This window comes from Oryx dammah, unplaced genomic scaffold (genome assembly GCF_014754425.2).
Source record: "Oryx dammah isolate SB20612 unplaced genomic scaffold, SCBI_Odam_1.1 HiC_scaffold_23, whole genome shotgun sequence".
In the NCBI taxonomy this organism is placed as follows: Eukaryota; Metazoa; Chordata; class Mammalia; order Artiodactyla; family Bovidae; genus Oryx; species Oryx dammah.
The window spans coordinates 10,289,731-10,310,685 of NW_024070207.1; the positions used below are offsets into that span (position 1 = coordinate 10,289,731).

General features: G+C 38.2%; 1 protein-coding gene across 1 annotated transcript in view; it reads right to left on the reverse strand.

The window, feature by feature from the left end:
* The window catches only part of IL1RAPL2 (interleukin 1 receptor accessory protein like 2), a 582,426-nt gene that overhangs the window by 189,162 nt on the left and 372,309 nt on the right, over window positions 1-20,955 (reverse strand). The gene's annotated exons all lie outside the window — the stretch shown is intronic.

Here is a 20,955-nt window from a genome sequence, read left to right on the forward strand (position 1 = left end):
ACACCCTGCCTCTGCATCGAACCTGGACTGGTGATCTATTTCACAAATGATAATATACAGGTTTCAATGCTATTCTCTCAAATCATCCCATCCTCACCTTCTCCCACAGATCTGAAAGTTTGTTCTTTACATCTGTGTCTCTTTTGCTGTCCTGTATATAGGGTCATCATTACCATCTTTCTAAATTCCATATATATGCATTAATATTCTCTGTTGGTGTTTTTCTTTCTGACTTACTTCACTCTGTATAATAGGCTCCAGTTTAATCCACCTCATTAGAACTGATCCAAATGCATTCTCTTTAATAGCTGAGTAATATTCCATTGTGTATATGTACCACAGCTTTCTTATCCATTCATCTGCCGATGGACATCTAGGTTGCTTCCATGTCCTGGCTATTGTAAACGGTGCTGTGATGAACATTGGGGTACATGTGTCTTTTTCAGTTCTGGTTTTCTCAGTGTGTATGCCCAGCAATGGGACTGCTGGGTTGTATGGCAGTTCTATTTCCAGTTTTGTAAGGACTCTCCATACTGTTCTCCATACTGGCTGTACTAGTTTGCATTCCCACCAACAGTGTAAGAGAGTTCCATTTTCTCTGCACCCTCTCCAGCATTTATTGTTTGTAGACTTTTGGATAGCAGCCATTCTGACCAGTGTGAGATGGTACTCATTGTGGCTTGATTTGCATTTCTGTGATAATGAGTGATGTTGAGCATCTTTTCATATTTCTGTTAGCCATCTGTATGTCTTTGGATAAATGTCTGTTCAGTTCTTTGGCCCATTTTTTGACTGGGTTTTTTATTTTTCTGGAATTGAGCTGCAGGAGCTGCTTGTATATTTTTGAGATTAATTCTTTGTCAGTTGCTTCATTTGCTATTATTTTCTCCCATTCTGAAGGCTGCCTTTTCACCTTGCTTATAGTTTCCTTCATTGTGCAAAAGCTTTTAGGTTTAATTAGGTCCCATTTGTTTATTTTTTCTTTTATTTCCATTACTCTGGGAGGTGGGTCATAGAGGATCCTGCTATGATTTACATCAGAGAGTGTTTTTCCTAAGTTTTACTCTAGGAGTTTTATAGTTTCTGGTCTTATGTTTAGATCTTTAATCCATTTTGAGTTTATTTTTGTGTATGGTGCTACAAAATGTTCTAGTTTTATTCTTTTACAGGTGGTTGACCAGTTTTCCCAGCACCACTTGTTAAAGAGATTGTCTTTTCTCCATTGTATATTCTTGCCTCCTTTGTCAAAGATAAGGTGTTCATAGGTGTGTGGATTTATCTCTGGGCTTTCTATTTTGTTCCATTGATCTATATTTCTGTCTTTGTGCCAGTATCATAGTGTCTTGATGACTGTAGCTTTGTAGTATAATCTGAAGTCAGGCAGATTGATTCCTCCAGTTCCATTCTTCTTTCTCAAGATTGCATTGGCTATTTGATGTTTTTTGTATATCCATACAAATTGTGTAATTATTTGTTCTCGTTCTCTGAAAAATGCCGTTGGTAGCTTGATATGGATTGCATTGAATCTATAGATTGCTTCAGGTAGTATACTCATTTTCACTATGTTGATTCTTCCGACCCAAAAAACATGGTATGTTTCTCCATCAAAGAAATCTTTGATTTCTTTCATCAGTGTTTTATAGTTTTTTGTTACTTTAGGTAGCTTTATCCCTAAGTATTTTATTCTTTTCGTTACAATGGTGAATGGAATTGTTTCCTTAATTTCTCTTTCTGTTTTCCCATTATTAGTGTATAGGAATGCAAGGGATTTCTGTGTGTTAATTTTATATTCTGCGACTTTACTCTATTCATTGATTAGCTATAGTAATTCTCTGGTGGAGTCTTTAGGGTTTTCTATGTAGAGGATCTGCAAACAGTGAGAGTTTTACTTCTTTTCCAATCTGGATTACTTTTATTTCTTTTTCTTCTCTGATTGCTGTGGCTAAAACTTCCAAAACTATGTTGAATATTAGTAGTGAGAGTGGGCATCCTTGTCTTGTTTCTGACTTTAGGGGAAATGCTTTCAGTTTTTCACCATTGAGGATAATGTTTGCTGTGGGTTTATCATATATGGCTTTTATTATGTTGAGATATTCTATTCCTGCTTTCTGAGGGTTTTTTTTTTTAAATCATAAATGGATGTTGAATTTTGTCAAAGGCTTTCTCTGCATCTATTGAGATAATCATATGGTTTTTATTTTGCAATATGTTAATATAGTGTATCATATTGTTTGATTTGCAAATATTGAAGAATCCTTGTGTCCCTGGGATAAAGCCCACTTGGTCATGATGTATGATCTTTTTAATATGTTATTGATTCTGTTTGCTAGAGTTTTGTTAAGGATTTTTGTATCTATGTTCATCAGTGATATTGGCTTGTAGTTTTCTTTTTTGGTGGCATCTTTGTCTGGTTTTGGTATTAGGGTGATGGTGGCCTCATAGAATGAGTTTGGCAGTTTACCTTCCTCTGCAATTTCTGGAAGAGTTTGAGTAGGATAGGTGTTAGCACTTCTCTAAAATTTTGGTAGAAATCAGCTGTGAAGCCATCGGGTCCTGGGCTTTTGTTTGTTGGAAGACTTCTGATTACAGTTTTGATTTCTGCACTTGTGATGCATCTGTTAAGATTTTCTATTTCTTCCTGGTTCAGTTTTCTGAACTTTTCTAAGAATTTGTCCGTTTCTTCCAAGTTGTCCAGTTTATTGGCATATAATTGCTGATAGTAGTCTCTTATGATCCTTTGTATTTCTGTGTTTTCTGTTGTGATTTCTCCATTTTCATTTCTAATTTTGTTGATTTGATTTTTCTCCCTTTGTTTCTTGATGAGTCTGGCTAATGGTTTGTCTATTTATTTATCTTCTCAAAGAACCAGCTTTTAGCTTTGTTGATTTTTGCTATGGTCTCCTTTCTTTTTTTTTTTTTTTTGCATTTATTTCTGCCCTAATTTTTATGATTTCTTTCCTTCTACTAACCCTGGGGTTCTGCATTTCTTATTTTTCTAGTTGCTTTAGGTGTAGAGTTTGGTTATTTATTTGATTTTTCTCCTGTTTCTTGAGGTAAGCTTGTATTGCTTATGAACCTTCCCCTTAGCATTGCTTTTACTGAATCCCATAGGTTTCGAGTTGTTGTGTTTTCATTTTCATTTGTTTCTATGCATATTTTGATTTCTTCTGTGATTTTTTGCTTATTCAGAAGTGTGTTGTTTAGCCTCCATATGGTTGTATTTTTAATATTTTTTTTCCTGTAGTTGATATCTAATCTTATCGCATTGTGATCAGAAAAGATGCTTGAGATGATTTCAATTTTTTTTGATTTTACTGAGGCTAGATTTATGGCCAGGATGTGATCTATCCTGGAGAAGTTTCCGTGTGCACTTGAGAAAAAGGTTAAATTCATTGGTTTGGGGTGTAATGTCCTATAGATATCAATTAGGTCTAACTAGTCCATTGTATCATTTAAAATTTGTGTTTCCTTGCTAATTTTCTGTTTAGTTGATCTATCCATAGGTGTGAGTGGGGTATTAAAGTCACCCACTATTATTGTGTTACTGTTAATTTCTTCTTTCATACTTGATAGCATTTGCCTTACATATCGAAATGCTCCTATGTTGGGTGCATATATATTTATAATTGTTATATCTTCTTCTTGGATTGATCCTTTGATCATTAGGTAGTGTCCTTCTTGTCTCTTTTCACGGCCTTTATTTCAAAGTCTATTTTATCTGATATGAGTATTGCTACTCCTGCTTTATTTGGTCTCCATTTGCATGAAATATCTTTTTCCAGCCCTTCATTTTCACTCTGTATGTGTCCCTAGGTTTGAGGTGGGTCTCTTGTAGACAACATATATAGGGGTCTTGTTTTTGTATCCATTTAGCCAGTCTTTGTCTTTTGGTTGGGCCATTCAATCCATTTACACTTAAGGTAATTATTGATAAGTATTATCCCGTTGCCATTTACTTTGTTGTTTTAGGTTCGAGTTTATAAACCTTCTCTGTGTTTCCTGTCTAGAGAAGATCCTTTAGCATTTGTTGAAGAGCTGGTTTGGTGGTGCTGAATTCTCTCAGCTTTTGCTTGTCTGTAAAGCTTTTGATTTCTCCTTCATATTTGAATGAGATCCTTGCTGGGTACAGCAATCTGGGTTGTAGGTTTTCCTCTTTCATCACTTTAAGTATGTCTTGCCATTCCCTCCTGGCCTGAAGAGTTTCTATTGAAAGATCAGCTGTTATCCTTATGGGAATCCCCTTGTGTGTTATTTATTGTTTTTCCCTTGCTGCTTTTAACATTTGTTCTTTGTGTTTGGTCTTTGTTAATTTGATTAATATGTGTCTTGGGGTGTTTTGCCTTGGGTTTATCCTGTTTGGGACTCTCTGGGTTTCTTGGACTTGGGTGGCTATTTCCTTCCCCATTTTAGGGAAGTTTTCAATAATTATCTCCTCAAGTATTTTGTCACGGCCTTTCTTTTTGTCTTCTTCTTGGACTCCTATTATTAGAATCTTGGGGCATTTAACATTATCCCAGAGGTTTCTGAGGTTGTCCTCTTTTAATTCTTTTTTCTTTTTTCCTCTCTGCTTCATTTATTTCCACCATTCTATCTTCCACCTCACTTATGTTATCTGCTGCCTCAGTTATTCTACTGTTGGTTCCCTCCAGAGTGCTTTTCATCTCAGTTATTGCATTATTCATTATTGATTGATTCTTTTTTATTTCTTCTAGGTTCTTGTTAAACTTTTCTTGCATCTTCTCAATCCTTGTCTCCAGACTATTTATCTGTATCTCCATTTTGTTTTCAAGATTTTGTATTATTTTTACTATTCTGAATTCTTTTTCAGGTACACTCACTATCTTCTCTTTTGTTTGGTTTGGTGGGCTTTTATCATGTTCCTTTACCTGCTGAATATTTCTCTGCCTTTTCATCTTGTTTAGATTGCTGTGTTTGGGGTGGCCTTTCTGTATGCTGGATGTTTGTGGTTCCTCTTTATTGTGGAGGTTCCCCCCTGTGGGTGGGGTTGGATGAGTAGCTTGTCAAGGTTTCCTTGTTAGGGAAGCTTGCATCAGTGTTCTGGTGGGTGGAGCTGGATCTATTCTCTCTGGAGTGCAATGAAGTGTCCAGTAGTGAGTTTTGAGGTGTCTGTGGGTTTGGTGTGACTTTTGGCTGCCTGTATTTTAATGCTCAGGGTTATGTTCCTGCATTGTTGGAGTATTAGCTTGGTATGTCTTGCTCTGAAACTTGTTGGCTCTTGGGGGAGCTTGGTTTCAGTGTAGGTATGGAGGGTTTTGGATGAGCTCTTATCGATTAAAGTTCCCTGGAGTCAGGAGTTTTCTGGTGTTCTCAAGTTTTAGATTTTAGCCTTCTGCCTCTAGCTTTCAGTCTTATTCTTACAGTAGCCTCAAGACTTCTACATCTATACAGCACCAATGATAAAACATCTAGGTTAATGGTGAAAAGATTCTCCACAGTGAGGGACACCCAGAGAGGTTCACAGAGTTACATGGAGAAGAGAAGAGGGAGGAGAGAGATAGAGGTGACCAGGAGGAGAATAGGGGGAATCAAAAGGGGCATGAGCAATCTAGCCAGTAATCAGTTCCCTATTTGCTCTCCACAGCCTGGAACATCCAGAGAGGTTCATAGAGTTAAATAGAGAAGAGAAGGAGGAGGGAGGAGATAGAGGTGACCCGGGGGAGAAAAAGGAGAGTCAAAAGGGGAGAGAGCAATCATGCCAGTAATCACACTCCAAAGTAAAAATGGGTACTGAAGATTGGATTCTTAAAGGTACAAAATTGATAACAAATACCAAAAAGCAAAGATTAAAAATCTAGAGTAGAGGTTAAACTCTCAAAAATACAATATAAAAAAACAAAACAAAGGCACAAATATTATAAAATATATATATATATATATGAAATTTGCTTAAAAGTAGGTCTTTTTTTGCAAGGTAATAGGACATTTTAAAAATGAAAATTAAAGGTGTAATAAAGAACTTAGAAATAAAAGAAACAAGTTAAAAAATGATAATAGTAAAGTATATCTAGGAATTTCTCTGGAGCTGTTGAGGGCAGTGTGGGGTCAGTTCAGTTTCAGATAGTTCATTGTTCTAGCTTATACTTCTTCTCAAGGTCTACAAGGCCCCTTCAAATGTAGTCACTGCTAATTACAGGGTTTTAATCTGTTGCACCTGTGTCTTTCAAATCGTTTCCCTCTTCTTTATTTTGGCTTCCTCTGTTTGCAAGTCTCTTCAGGGTCTAATTTCCACCCTGACACAAGGGGGTGTAGGAGGTCATTTATTTAGGTTCAGTTGTGCTGTGCAGAGGGAGGTACACTGCAAACAAATATCACTGGCATGTGTGGGGAGTGCTGGCATTGTCGGGCCACACTGGGCTTGCCCCCACTCACGGCGTGTGTGCTTTCCCTGTCTACACTGCTCAGGCTCCAAGTTGTTCTGCAGGAGAACTGTCTAAAGCGGGCCCTGGGTTGCATGCACGTCCCAGATCTACGCTGCTCAGATTCAGGTTCTCACATACTCCACAAAAGCACAGACTCGGTTGGGCCTGCATTTTGTGCCTTTCCGAGGTCCTAGCAGCTCCAGTGACCAGCTTGGTGAGTGTACTCTCCCCAGGTGGGTGGTGTGTCTTATCACCTCCTGGTCCCAGCCCCTCGGTTTCCTGGGTGCTCTGCGAGAGTGCCATCTCAGGTGTGCCGTGTGTCTCCTCTGGGGAGCTGATCTCTGACTGTGACCTTCCTGGTGGATGTCAACCATCCAGGATCCCAGGAAGACTTTGTTAGCAACTGGGAGCCTGCTCACAGTTTGGTAGAGGGTGCCGTGTCAGGAGCTGAGATTGCCCCTCGCCTTTCAGCTCTGGCTGTCTAGACTGCCTCTCTGCCTCAGGCATGGGGAGGGGCCAGTGCACAGCCGGGTTAGCTCCCTCAGATTGTCCTCAGAGCATTCAGGCCCTGTCCTTACCCTAAGCATGTAGCCTGCACCTCCCTGTTCAGCCCCCACTTTCTGCTGGTGGACATGAGCATCTGAGCTTCTTCTCCACTGGGAGTTGCAATTAGGCGCATAATCTGTGGGTCCTCCCCTCCGTATGTTGCCCTCTGAGATTCCAAAACTCCCCACAGGCCCACTGGTGAGAGGGTTTCCTGGTGTTTGGAAACTTCTCCTCCTTCATGACTCCCTACCCAGGATGGGTCTCTGTCCCTAACTCTTTTGCCTCTGTTTTTATCTTTTATATTTTGTCCTACCTCCTTTTGAAGAGAATTGGCTGCTTTTCTGGGTGCCTGGTGTCCTCTGCCAGCGTTCAGAAGTTGTTTTGTGGAATTTGTTCAGCGTTCAAATGATCTTTCAATGCATTTTGTGGGGGAGAAATTGGTCTCCCCATCCTATTCCTTTGCATCTTAGGACTGCCCCCAGGAGGTGTGAATCTTACCAGCAGATGGGTGGTGGCAGCAGGGATGGGCTGGCACCACCACATCGCTCTCAGTTAGACAAGGGTGGCAATGCAGGCACTTCGGGGACCTGCAAGGGACTCAGAACTGAGAAAGCACCCAGGGACATGCACAGTTAGCTGCCGAGGCCCCAAATGTAATTTTTAAGTATCCATTATTTACTGATGAATTATTGTATCTAAAAATAGGGGCATGAATGTTCCTTCTGTAGACAGAGTGTAAAATCTCAATTTGTGGGAATTTGGAATGGCAATCAAATAACAGCAACCATTCAGCAATAAATTACTATTTATAAAAAGTATATATACAATTACTTACTTGAAATGGTTTGGGATTGAACTCAAATGTTTTTACAAATACATATCAGTCACATACTATTCCAGGACAGCTTTGCCTGAGTTTAATGATACCCCTCCCTTTTTCTGTCACCTGAACCCAGTGGTATTTTGAGCTACCTAAAAAGATGTCATAAGATTCTAATAAGAATGCTCAAAGGGATTTTAACTATATTCAGATTTTCCTTTTATAAAGCAATGGCTTTAGTGAAATGCAACTCATATATGTGTTTCTCTTTTTAATAACTCTGCTATGTGGCCCATTGAGGAGAGGCAGAGAATGTCACAAAATCAAAATTAGAGGCATAAGGGATACTGCTTAAAAAAAAGAAGGCAAAAACAATGTTGTGACTGCTTTGTTTATGGTTGTATTTTAATTTTTGTCTTTCTCTCTTCCTCTGTGTCTCTGTCTCTCTTACACACACACACACAGAAACACACATGCAGAGTTTTGACAGCTTTATTATCTTCCCTTATTCTCTCATTCAAATTATGTTGATATAACCTGGGGCCTGGTATCAGAGGGTACCCTTTGTAAAATCTAACAAATGAGTGAAAGTACTAAAGAGAAGTGACTCCATGAGGGCGACTTTCTGATTTTTTTTTCTTTTTTAGGATTTTATCTTCCTTTTAAGAAAACTCCCCACAAATCCCTGGATAAATGCCATAGGCTATAGATATTTAGCAAAAGTTCCCTGGGGAAAATGTATGAAATTTCTAATGCATCAATAATGTTAGATTTTGCAAAGTCTGTAGAACTTTACAGGCTGAGAAAATCCAAGACAAATTGACAAATGAGATTTTATATATCGGTCTTCCAGATTCACCCACAAATAATGGTATGGTAGAAGATACCAAATAATTCATAATGACATAATCCTTTGCAATCAAATTAATGATTCAAATGTAAATGAACTCTTAAGAAGAAGGTGAAAAATATAACCCATTACTCAAGAGATCTATACCTTTGCTAAAATTCTACTTTATTTAGCTGGAAGTCCTCTGGTCCTTTTGTATTCTTGGCACAATTCTCCATTTGGTGCCTGACTCATCTCTAATCCTTAAAATAAATTATTCTGATTTTCAGCTAGAACTGTGGTTTACATATGTGCACTGTTTGTGTATGAATGGTCCCTGCATATGTGTCAGAGTGGGGAGAATGCTCATGCCTTTCATAGACCTAAGCTACTTCCCCCATAAATCTACAGCTTTAGCCTTAAGGGAGTGTTCTGCTCTGCTTTCACGCTTAGTGAAGTGTTTGATTCATCACTTTGCATCTCTCTATCTGTACCACTCTCCTCCATCCCCTCCTTTGTCTTGGATAGCTCGTTTTATGTTTTAAGTTCTGGGTCATGGGTACATTTTCTCCCCCTAACAGGAGCTGGCCTTAAAGATTCCATTTTAAAAATACTTTCAAAATTGAAGTAAGCCATTTTCTCCCTCTCTCATCTCTATCTTCATTTCTAGACAATATCTTCATTTCTAGACAATATCAAATATTTGCTGCAACTTTTCCCTCAATGCATATATACAGCTAGATCAGTGGGAAGATAGTTCCTCTAGAAATGCCTGGGGCAAAATAGAAGGGCATTTGCAGAAGGGAGGCTCGAGAGATCATTTAATCCAGGCCCCTGCCTTCAGGCTGCTGCCAAATTATTTAGGTTTCAGGATTATTGCAGCTCCCCTTGAAGATCTACATAGTTTCCATCCAGGTGTTTCATTCTAGTCTGTTTCACTAGAATACCCAAAAACCATCTTCCTTATATCCCATTGAACCACTTTTTTAAACTATAATTTTATCCCATTTATTCTTCTATATAGGTAGAAATCAAAGGTTTAAAAATCTCCTCTAAAAAGTATTTCTTATACACACAGACACTATTTTGGTCACCCTTCAAGGCACAACTTCTTAGGCTATGTGGGTTTTCAGATGTCCTTAATGTGTTGTGTTCTAGGGTTCTCAAACCTCTTCGAAAAATTATCAAGAGAGTCTCTGATGTAAGAAGAGAAAGGCAGTCAATACTGAAAAAAGGAAAAGCTAATAAAGAAGGAGAGCAGAGAGCTTAGGAAGGCATATACTTTTCCAGCACTACCATTCCACAGTTCATCAGAATTGAAAACCTAGAAATCAACCCCTTCTCCTTCTTCTCCTTCATGCCACATATATAGTTACCAAGTCTCACCATTTCTATGCCTGTCTCCAAAACCAAGCCCTTGATCCCTCTTTCACCATCCCTAGCTAACTCACCCCCACCCTACCCCCTAACACATAAACAAGCTCTGTGTACTACTCAAGGTCTACCCTTCAACAGTTTGAATGAGCATCATTGTAACAGTTCTTAACCAGTCTATTTTCAGTTTGCCACCTAATTCATCTTCTAGCCAATACCACAAAATTATATTTCTAAAATGTCAATTTGAACATTATTTCTTCTGCTCTAAATCATTGATGGTCACTATTACCTAAGAATGAAGTCTATTTTTAAATCTAATCATAGGAGGCTTTATATGAGTTTAGTCTAGCTTACCTGTTTGGCTTCAATAAACTAACATTTCTCCATTCATACCATATACCCCTCCATTGTACTGGGTAATTGTTTTTCCTTAAATAGGCTACATAGTTTTATGCCTTTGTGCCTTTTTACTTGTTGTTCTTCTCTGTCTAGAATATTATTTTTCTCATGCCCCTGATTTAACTTGCTTAAACATTATCTCTGTGGAACAGTCTCCAATCTCCCAGACATAGTTTTTCATATGTCTCGTTTTAACTCTTAACTCATAATTTTTCAACAATTTCTTTATATCTACAACTCTGTTACTATATTGAGAGGGACTCTATCTTATTCACTTTGTATTTTCTTTTTTTTTTCAATGCCCAGTACAATGTCTACTGTAGATGTAGTTCTCTGAAGACTTTTTAGCATGGGTGAATGGATGAAAATATTTGAGGATGAAGAGAGGGAGCTGTGATAGACAGATGGTCAAACTGGAGGACATCCCATAGTGGTTATCTATACCTTTGTTTGGAAGGCTGGCTTATGTCAGTTTGAGAAATAGGGAAATGAGTTTTTGAAGTTGGGTCCCCTGGATGAGTAGCTAGGTAGCCAAAGGCAGAAACTCAAAGGTATTTAAAAGCTGTGGCTAAGAATCACAATAAGAGAGATAGCTATATGCAGGCACCCATTTCTGGGGCCCTTCTTCCTGTCCCACTACTTCCAAGCGACCTGCCCTCTGGAGCTTCATACTAGACTTAGATGCCAGACTCTTCCTAGGTTGCTGACATTAAGAATATACATGTTCCAGTTGCGGAGTTGGCAGTGCTTTTATTTTCTCTGAGGAAACTTCTGTAAACAAAGTACTTTGTTTTGTTTTCCTCCCATCTAGCTTCCATCCATACCAGATTCCTCCCATCCCCCACCATTCCCACATAATGCACTACAAGCCAAGTTAGGATGGCAGCTCTCATTCTGAAGCTGACATGACACTCTGAAGATCTTCACCAGCCAAATTACTCTCCATAGATTGCTTAATTTCTGGAACATGTTCCATAATCACATTTTTCTCCTGACTACACTTCATCGTCTCCTCTTCCTTATCTCTTTGCTCCATTTCCTTTCCTTTGCTGACAGCAGGTGGCCAGTGGTATCTTGGAAGGAGAACCTGGCAGCAATTCAACCCAAAGCAACAGAAACTGTGATTCAGTTAACTATTATTTGCCAAGTATAGACTTTGATAGGAGATCAAGGTTTTTCTTACAGACTGCATAGGTGGCCAGGACTGAGGGTAGAGGTGTAATGCAGGAAAGTGGTACAGAGAAAAGCAATATCCGATTTGCAACCATTGTCAGTCCATCAAAAGCCAACTTGATTCTTCCATACTGTTTATAAAATGAGATTAAAATTCATGGAAAATATTGCCTCAGAATAGTCATGGTTAAACTGGCAATGCACCCATTTTACAGATGGTCACTGGTGAGAGGAGATGTCACCAAAGTCCCTCATAGTAAAATTGAAAAATACACACCAGAATAGAATTCCTTGGTGTCTTCACCCTCAGGTCCTATGTACTTGCTGAAATCTCCTTGAAATCAACTTCATTCAAAATTTATTTATATTAAATGTTCAATTCTAGTTCCATCTTCAACAAAAATTAAGTTATAAGCCCATTGTCTGGCTCTGTAGAGGCAGAAGTGAATTTCAATGGATTCTCAGTTCCCTGGGTATATTCTCAAATGAACTACATTTTCATTTTAAAATACCAATTTTCTCAGCGCCTAATGAATTCACAAACATCTAGTTCTCAAGGATGTGTAATGAACCCTAGAAAGTTTTTAGGAAGCAATAGCATTTTACAGCTGAAAAAAATGAAGGCTTAAAAGAGTTACTTGAAGATTACAAATGATAGAACCTAGTTTCCCACACTGGGCCTCCTTCAGCTTCCCTTTTTGGGGAGCCACCTAAGTCTCCATTAAAGATAGAATAGGTAAGTCTCTTTGCTGTTTTATTTGTTTGTCTAATATTCAGCAAAAATCAAAGCTTTTGACTGTGTGGGCAAAGAAAGGGAGGGAAAAGAAAGGCAAGGTGAGGCAGAGCAGGCATGGGGTCAGAAGTAGTCTTGCTGCTTGTCCAGAATAATGAATGGGTGAGTCGGCCCCATGCCACAAGTGATCTGACCACATCCTGGCTTCTCCACACCACACAAAGACTATGACACGAGACAGGCAGTGCTCCACTTGGCTTTCCTCGCTAACACTTCACATCAGCCTATTATTCTGACATTCCCACAGTGTTACTACTGTACTATTAGAAAGGGAAAATTGGCAGGCAACGCATATCTAAAGTTATTTCATTAAAGCTGACAGCTTTAAAATGTGCTTCTGAAGGGGACAAGGATAGATTTCAAACAACTATGTGCTAGTCCTCAAATAAGCAATGGGTCTTAGATTTTTCTTCATGGCTTTACCAAGTTTACACACCACGTTTTTCTGGAGCACCTGATTCAAAGACAGTAACAGTTATAGAAAATGACGCACTGCCCAAGGGTTATTTGACATCTAAACACCAGGTCTAGGTGAGAAACTAGACATGTCAGTTTTTTAAATCCCCAAATCATAGAAACTCTCAAGAATCCACCTAACTTGGTATGAGAGAAGAGGTTGAACATGAAGATATCATGAAAAGTTCCTTAAGCCACTGTCAACTCTGGCCTTCCAAACCTATTAAGTCATTATTTTGCTGTCTCTTTTTCACTTTGTCATTCATTATGTATTTCACTCTATTTCTTTGACTATTTTCTCTCAGGAGACAGCATGGTATATGAGAAACAGCATGGACTTTGGTAACAGACTAACCCAAATTTATAATCTTGTTCCTTTGTGGCTGTGAGACCTTGGGCAATTTGCTTACCCACTCTGTACTGCTATTTTGTCATCTGAAAAACAGGTATGCTTATAACTACCTCATGGGTTTGTTGAAATGATTAAATAATACTATGAGTGAAACAGAAAGCTCCTGAATATTAGTAACTTTATGTCCCCTTTTCTTTCCCTGCTTTCTCTGTCAGGTATCACACTTACTATGCTTCTTTTTTCATAGCCTTGTTACTACCTCACAGGATTAACGGGCCAGTGTGCACATTGCCCAGCCTTTACACAGAATCCAAAATGCCAAGTATGACAGTGATTCCAAGCATGGGATTTGGTGTCAGATTGCTTCAGTTCAAACCCTAGCTCTGTTACTAGCTGTGTTTCCTTGGGCAAATTATTTAACTTCTTCCAGGCTCAATTTCTCTATTTGTAAAACAAGAATAATACTCCTACCCCATAGGATTGCCGTGAATATGTAATAGGTTAACTCATATCTCAGGCCATAATAGATGTTCAATAAATGTGCATTGTTAAACATCCATTGTTAAAAAAATGATCAACTGCTATCTTCTCAGAAAGGCTTTCCTTGACAATGTATTAAAAATTGTAGCCATTACTCATTCCCTTTTATCTCACCCTGTTTCATTTTTATTCTCAACAATTATAAACCTCTGACTAGACATATATTTATCTGTATATTTGCTTCTGTTTATCTTGTTCCCTATCTACCATTAGAATATTACATCCATGAAAGCAATCTCTTTTTTTTCTTTAATCCCCAACACCTAGAAGAGTACTTGGAACTTGTGTGTGTGTTAGTCGCTCAGTCGTGCCTGACTCTTTGTGACCCCATGGACTGCAGACCACCAGGTTCCTCTGTCCATGAGATTTTCCAGGCAAGGATACTGGAGTGGGTTGCCATTTCCTTCTCCAGGGGATCTTCCCAACCCAGGGATCGAACCCAGGTCTCCTGCACTACAGGCAAATTCTTTACTGACTGAGCTACATTGCAACTTAGTTGGTACTAAATAAACATCCACTCACTGGGTGAATGTATTCTACTTAAGGCATTCCAATTAGAGGAGAAGCTCAGCTCTTTCAGGATAAGGAGGTCATAATCTGAGTGTAGGAGCCTTGCTATTCTCTATTGATCTTTCTCCTAGGAAGACCATCCTGAAAGCTGAGCTAAATCCTCTGGGTGACTGGAACACTTGATTACTTAAGTGAAGACATAAACTCTTGCTTACATGGCAGCCTGGCTATGAGGCCTGTAATTAAGTTCACTAAGACATCTTGTATTTTATATGGCTTTTCAAAAAATATTCTGCTTCCTTTAAATTTTCTTCCCAGGTCATAAAAGATTTGGCGGGGGGCGGTTTTTATCTTAACAGAGTAATCCTGGATCTCAAATCCTGCCTTTTTCCTTCTAGTAGTATTGTACCAAAGCATATATGACAGGTCAATGAGAGTCAGAGCAAGTCTCTACACAGTGGGAGTGAGTAGCAAGGGAGGTTCAAGCCAAATGTTTCCAGCCAAATGCCTCCAGCCACCTGCATTGCCCATGTCTACTTGTAAATCACAGGAACATTGAAATGCTAATCTTCACTGTCAGCTTGGTTTCAACTTTAACCCTGAGATCTTCTGTTGATGTTATACCTGGCTAAGTGTTGTCTATTTGGTATTCATGACTCTTTTCCCTCTTCTGATGTGAATTTCTGCATTGTCCCCAAAGCTTGCCTTCTGCTTATTTCCACATAACACTATTATTTTTAAGAAATAGATTGTAGCAAATGTCAGGAGAGAAAAGGGGATTAGGCATTAGCTCAGGGAGACGCCTAAGCCATTGTGTAGTGGCAAAGTGAAGCAGAGACACTCTACCAAATTGTGAGAGGAAATAGCTTTGAGCCTTAGCATTACTCATATATGCGTCAGATGCATGACCTTCAAGTGCCAGTAATGAATATCACTTTTCCTGTTGATAAATATTGATTACTCTGTGCTAGTGGGAATCTGAAGTCCATTTGGATTTGATAACTACCAGCTGTGACTTATTAAGAGGCTACATGCCCCTCAGCATGTTTGGCTGCTTGGGTAACTCCTGTTGTTACCCACCTACAAATTTTAGATTAGGGCTTTCAAAGCAAATATGGATGAAAGACGATTTCTGCCAGCACTTCTTCACTTTAGACCTGACTCCAAAGGTAGAGCTGAATTTTAATGGTTTGTGAAGGTGAGCCATGTACATTGCTATTTACTTGTTGATATCTTTAATAACTGTCAGCAATTACATCTCTGGGAGCATATGTTATAAGGGTGTCACATCTGAGTACTGTAATACCCCATTCTAAGGGTCCATGCTGTGGGTCATTTTTGAGGTAAAACATTCTTCTGCTGACATTCTTCTGGAGAATAATATCTCTTTGTAGGTTTAAGACACCTGGTTTGGGGTTGATGGCTTTTTGGGCTCAGGTAAATTATGATGAACTAAATTCCATAATGTCAGACATCAGCTGTGAAAATAAAAAGCACCCTACTTAGCATAAGCCTGAAAATAAGTAAAACTTTTGGGCTCCAAGATGTGTATACTAATGAAAACTGGGCCATTTGCCTCCAGACTCTATTTTTCATTTCTGTTTCTACCTCTGTTTGATTTCATGGAGGATAAGTTTATTGTAGCATCTGTGCTCTATTATCTTTTGGTGGTGGTGGTTGTTTTATGATCACAACAGAATATGATAAGAGAAGGCAAAAGAAAGAATGGTAAAATGCCCATAAACAAGAGAGAGGGACAAAATAGCATCTTTTTTTTTTTTTACAGGGCATCAAAAAAACATTTGGAAAAGTGAAGGTGTTAGAGTAGGATGGAGAATACAATGTCAGAGATTTGATTTTCAGGCAATGTTCCTCATCAACTGTGTGATCCTCATAAAGTACTATGAACCCAGGAAGGTTTATCTTCATACTGACAGTGTGACTGTCTTTCACCTTTTTTCTGCCCTCTGGAATTCATACTCCATCTTCCCTCTCTAAGCTTGATTTGGTCCTGATTTTTTCCTGTCAAAACCTGCTCATCTCCTTCATTTTCACTCAGCTGTAGATGACCGATATGTGGTATGTTCCCTCTTCTAGGAAGATCACTGTGTAAAGATTAAAGAACTCAAGTGAAAAGAGACTTCTCTAGGATAAAGTCCAGGTATCCTTCCAAAAGTTGAGGAAAGTCTGAGATGCATGTGTGGACCACTTGTGGATATCAGTATCCTCCTTATTACTTTGAAATCCTACCGAGGAGTATACTTTAAATTGCCCTTGCTCAGAAAAAGTCTTCATTTAGACTCCTGAGATTTCTTTCTTTAAACATGTGGTAGAGATTGAAATTTATGTCCACTGCTGGAGTTCAGGCAAGTTAAGGGCTAAAGGAAGACAGAAGGTTTTGTACATTTTTTTTGCACAGGTTACTGAGGAAATAAAGGGAAATGGAGAGGCCATATGCTGTCAGGTGTCCCACTTGGTCTGAAGGATTGCTACCTGAGACCCATGAAAAACAAGAGTTAAGACTGAATCCAAATGAATTATTTTTACAATACTAACAGGGAAAGATAATGTAATAAGCAATATTGCTTCAGTGCCCAAGTGAAAAAATGCTACAGATTGGGGGCAGAGTAGCACTTTTCCCCTCTTATCCAGAGTGGCATTAACACAGCGAGATCTGAAAAGACTGTAAGTGTTATCTTGGTTCTTTACAAGATTTGCTACTTTGAAGAACACAAGAAGAGATTATCCTAAGCAAGAAATCACTGTCCCACAAGTTGGCATGGCAGCAGTGACAGCAGTAAAGTGATTTTCAGTGTCCTCTTGGGGAACAGATATTGACAAAGACAGCACAGGTGAGAAACTGTATAAATGTATGCATAGATTCTCTTGTATAACTTGGTGACACTTTGGGGGAAAGACTCAAGGGGCCCTGAAATATGCAAGTGGAAACAATAAGACAGCGATATTTGTACTGATATTACAGTTCATGTGACCTCATGTGTAACCACTGGTTGGAGATGTCTGAGGTATTCACACTGTATAAACAAGGACAGCTCTACTAAATCGGAACTTACCAGGTATGCGTCTGAGTTTTCTTTCTTTTCTTTTAAGCAATGACTATGGCTTTCTGCTTAAGAATCTACAACCTTTAAACAAAGCTCCTTTTTGGTTAAAAGCACACATCTATGTCAGAGCTATCCTGCTGGAAAAGTGTAAAGCTGACTTGCCCTCATAAGAATCAAATTCCCAGCCTTGACCTCATTAGTATGTTCTAACCATCTGCATTAACTGGCTGTGATCCTGGGAAACAGTTTCCTTCTGAATTCTCAAAACTCAATAGTCTCAGTAACATGATAAAGATAAGTTTAGTTATGAGTAAAAATTAGAAGACTCTCTGAGTCAATGGCCTTAGGCTTAGAAGAGGCAATGTAAAATAAAGATAAACGTCTGCTTTGGGCAGGGTTTAAAAACTGCGCCAAGAGAGAGTGGAACCTATATCCAGGGAATGGAAAAAATGTAAAGAAACTTGAGGTAAACAGATTTAATTAAAACAGAGACTTCCTAAATCCATTTTCTGTGATTATTTGTTATTATTCTTAGGAGCTGATTAAGCAGTAGCAGATGTCACAAATACACAAATCTTATTACACATGTAAAATGTGTCTAGTACATAGAAGACCATGATTAGACCATTTCTGCAAGATACTGCTAACTACTTCCTATTTAATTTAAAAGGAAAATTTGACTTTAGATTTCTGAAAGTACATAAAATTTGAGTCAAACTTCAAATCACTTTCTGGGAAATTATTAAACCCAATTGAAGTTGTCCTTTTTATTCAGATAGATAAATATTCATTGAATATAAATACGTGTATAGCATTTAGGATAGGAAAACAATTATTTAACAAAGTTGATCTTTGCCCAAAAGAATAAAGAGGGCTAAAAAGTGAGAGTGGAGTAGAGGCCATTATTCCGTTCTAGCCAGTCCAGATGTTGCTTTACTTAGACAACATTCTGAAATGAAGGTATTATGGAAAGAAAATTGTGAGATATGTCTTTGCTATGAGGTACTTTCAATTATGGCTAATACTTGAGTCCGTGAGTAGTGTTTACCATGGGCCAGGCATAGTAACTACCTTGCATGTGTTCGGTCGCTACCACAACTCTATGAGACAGGTATTACCATATTCTCATTTTATAGTAAAAGAAATGGAGATTTAAAAAAATGTGACAAAACTTGCTAAATGTGACAAAAAAAATGTGACAAAACCTTGCCCAAGGTCAGGACCATCAAGGTGCTGGAAGTATTTGGACTGTGAATCCTTAAATATTCAGAATTATTTTACCACTTTGAATAAGCATATACCCTTAATGGGCTTCCCAGGTGGTAAAGAAACAGTGGTAAAGAATCCCCCTGCCAATGCAGCAGCCACAAGAGATGTAGTTCAATCCCTGGGTTGGGAAGATCCCCTGGAGTTGGAAATGGCAACTCACTCCAGTATTCTTGCCTGGAAAATTCCATGGACAAAGGAGCCTGGTGGGCTACAGTCTACAGGGCTGCAAAGAATCGGACACGACTGAGTAACTGAGTACACATACCTTTAATAAGAAAACATATTAAGCAAAAGAGAAAACATTCCAGAGTCATAGTATGCATGCTTCCCTAACTTCTGAAATAAGTAAATAAATATATGATGCAGATTATTAGCAAGACAACAGTTTCATAGAGTGCATAGCCATTTCCTATGGAAGAATAACACATTCTTTTCCAGGGTTGTGAGCTGTTCAAAACTATGTTAATTTCCAACTAGAATTGTTGTTGTTGTTGCAGAGTTGGTGGGAGGGCTACTGTTCATAATACAGCATTTAAATACTCCTTCTATACGCTTCAATGACAGGAAATGGGAAATTGTGTCAATGTTTGTACTTGTGCTTGAGGATGGAATTAGGAAGGGAAAGAGGGTAGCCTGAAAACTGAAAAAGAACAGTATAATTTGTTGACCAAATTAAATGGTATTCACAAGACATAGTTTTGAATTAATGAAGACATAAGCATCAAGAACTTGTCTCTGTTCCTTGTAAAGCTGCTAACATTTGTATTTACTAAAAAATATGTAGACTTCTGGTATTTCTTTCAGGATCTGGCAGAATATAATATCTGTGTCAGAAAATATTATTTTTTAGGATCTCCAAAAAGAAAGGAAAGAGTTGCTGGCTAGGATTACATTGTATTATTCCACTGTCTCTCTTTATTTCATTTAATAGGCTTTGGGGCAATGGTCTCTCAGCTCTTTGTAAATATGGCAGGTCAACACTAACAGCAATGATAGGGAAGAGGAGGAGTTAGAACATCTTCAGGACTGCTTTCTAAATCTTCTCTAAGCCATAGCAGCCAGTCTGATATAATTCCTTTTTCTAAACTGCTACAAAAAGACTTTCAACTTCAAACAACCAATAAACAAGCATGTCCCTATGTGAGAGATCAAAAGGAAATTTTATATAACCCTATGTTTTGTAGCAATTTGGCAGAAAGGCTGTATGAGGCAGACCACTATCTTATGTATTTCCCTGATTCTCAAAAGAGTGATTTAGTAGTAAAGAGAGATTTTTGCTGTCTCATATTTCCTAATTACCTAATTTATTTTCCATATTCATTTCCATAATATTTTCTTAGCAAATTAATTATTTCAGATTTTATTTTGATGGTTAAAAAGAACTGAGCAAATCTTCCATTAAACATTAATAAAATGAGGTAAGCAAAGTAAAAACTAATGACTGAACCTTTTCTAGGAAATGCTAATTTCAAGGCCAATCACATATATGTCCTCAAATTTAAACAACATTAGAGATTATTAATGAAAATTTTTGCATGTATCATAGTTTTATCAATAGAGATTACTCTGCAAATAATTAAATGAGAGGTTTAATGGGATATAGTAATTCATATGCAATTTGGATGGAATGATGATACTAGGAGTGGGATGATGGTGTTGGGGATGCTGTGATGGAGCTGAAGGCAAGTTGCATTATTTTCATCAAAAATCTCAGGAGAAAGAAGCAGTTTGGTATAAGACTCAGGAAGAGATGGAGTTTTGTATTCTAATTCCGTTTCTTGATTCCTGGATGATCTTGAATAAATGTCTCATCTCTTGGCTCTGTTTCTCTGCTGGGGGTGGGGGATCAAGTGCTGGTGCTATCCAGTAGTTGTGCCTAAGTCATTATTTAAAATATTAAAAAAAAAAACCTTCACAAACATGCGGCAAATTCTAACAGATAATTTCAGGTAGCCCAATGGAAAAGGTGCATGTACAAAGCTTCTAGTAATGTCTCCCTGTGACATGTCAAACTTGACAATGTAAACACATCAGTCATTAATTTCATTTGCTTTTTTCTGTAAAGCACAATACTAGATCGTGGTGGGGTGAATGGTGGATAATGTCTCTGGTTTAAAGAAGAACAAACTAAATGATGAATATAATCTTGACCTGTTTGCTCACTTCTTAGCAAAGGCCTCTAAAGTCCAAATTATTTTACTGATCACTGACTATTACAATACACACTGGAAATGAGAGATGAATAAATTATACCTGCATTTTAAGTTCACAAAGGTCTAAGGCTTGCTCTTTAAAATAGGATTAAAGGTTTTATTTTCTCCATCTGTAACTCTCAAAACAAAAGAACAACTCTCAAATGTTTCAGACAAAAGAACAACTCTCAAATGTTTCAGACAAAAGAACAACTCTCAAATGTTTCAGACAAAAGAACAACTCTCAAATGTTT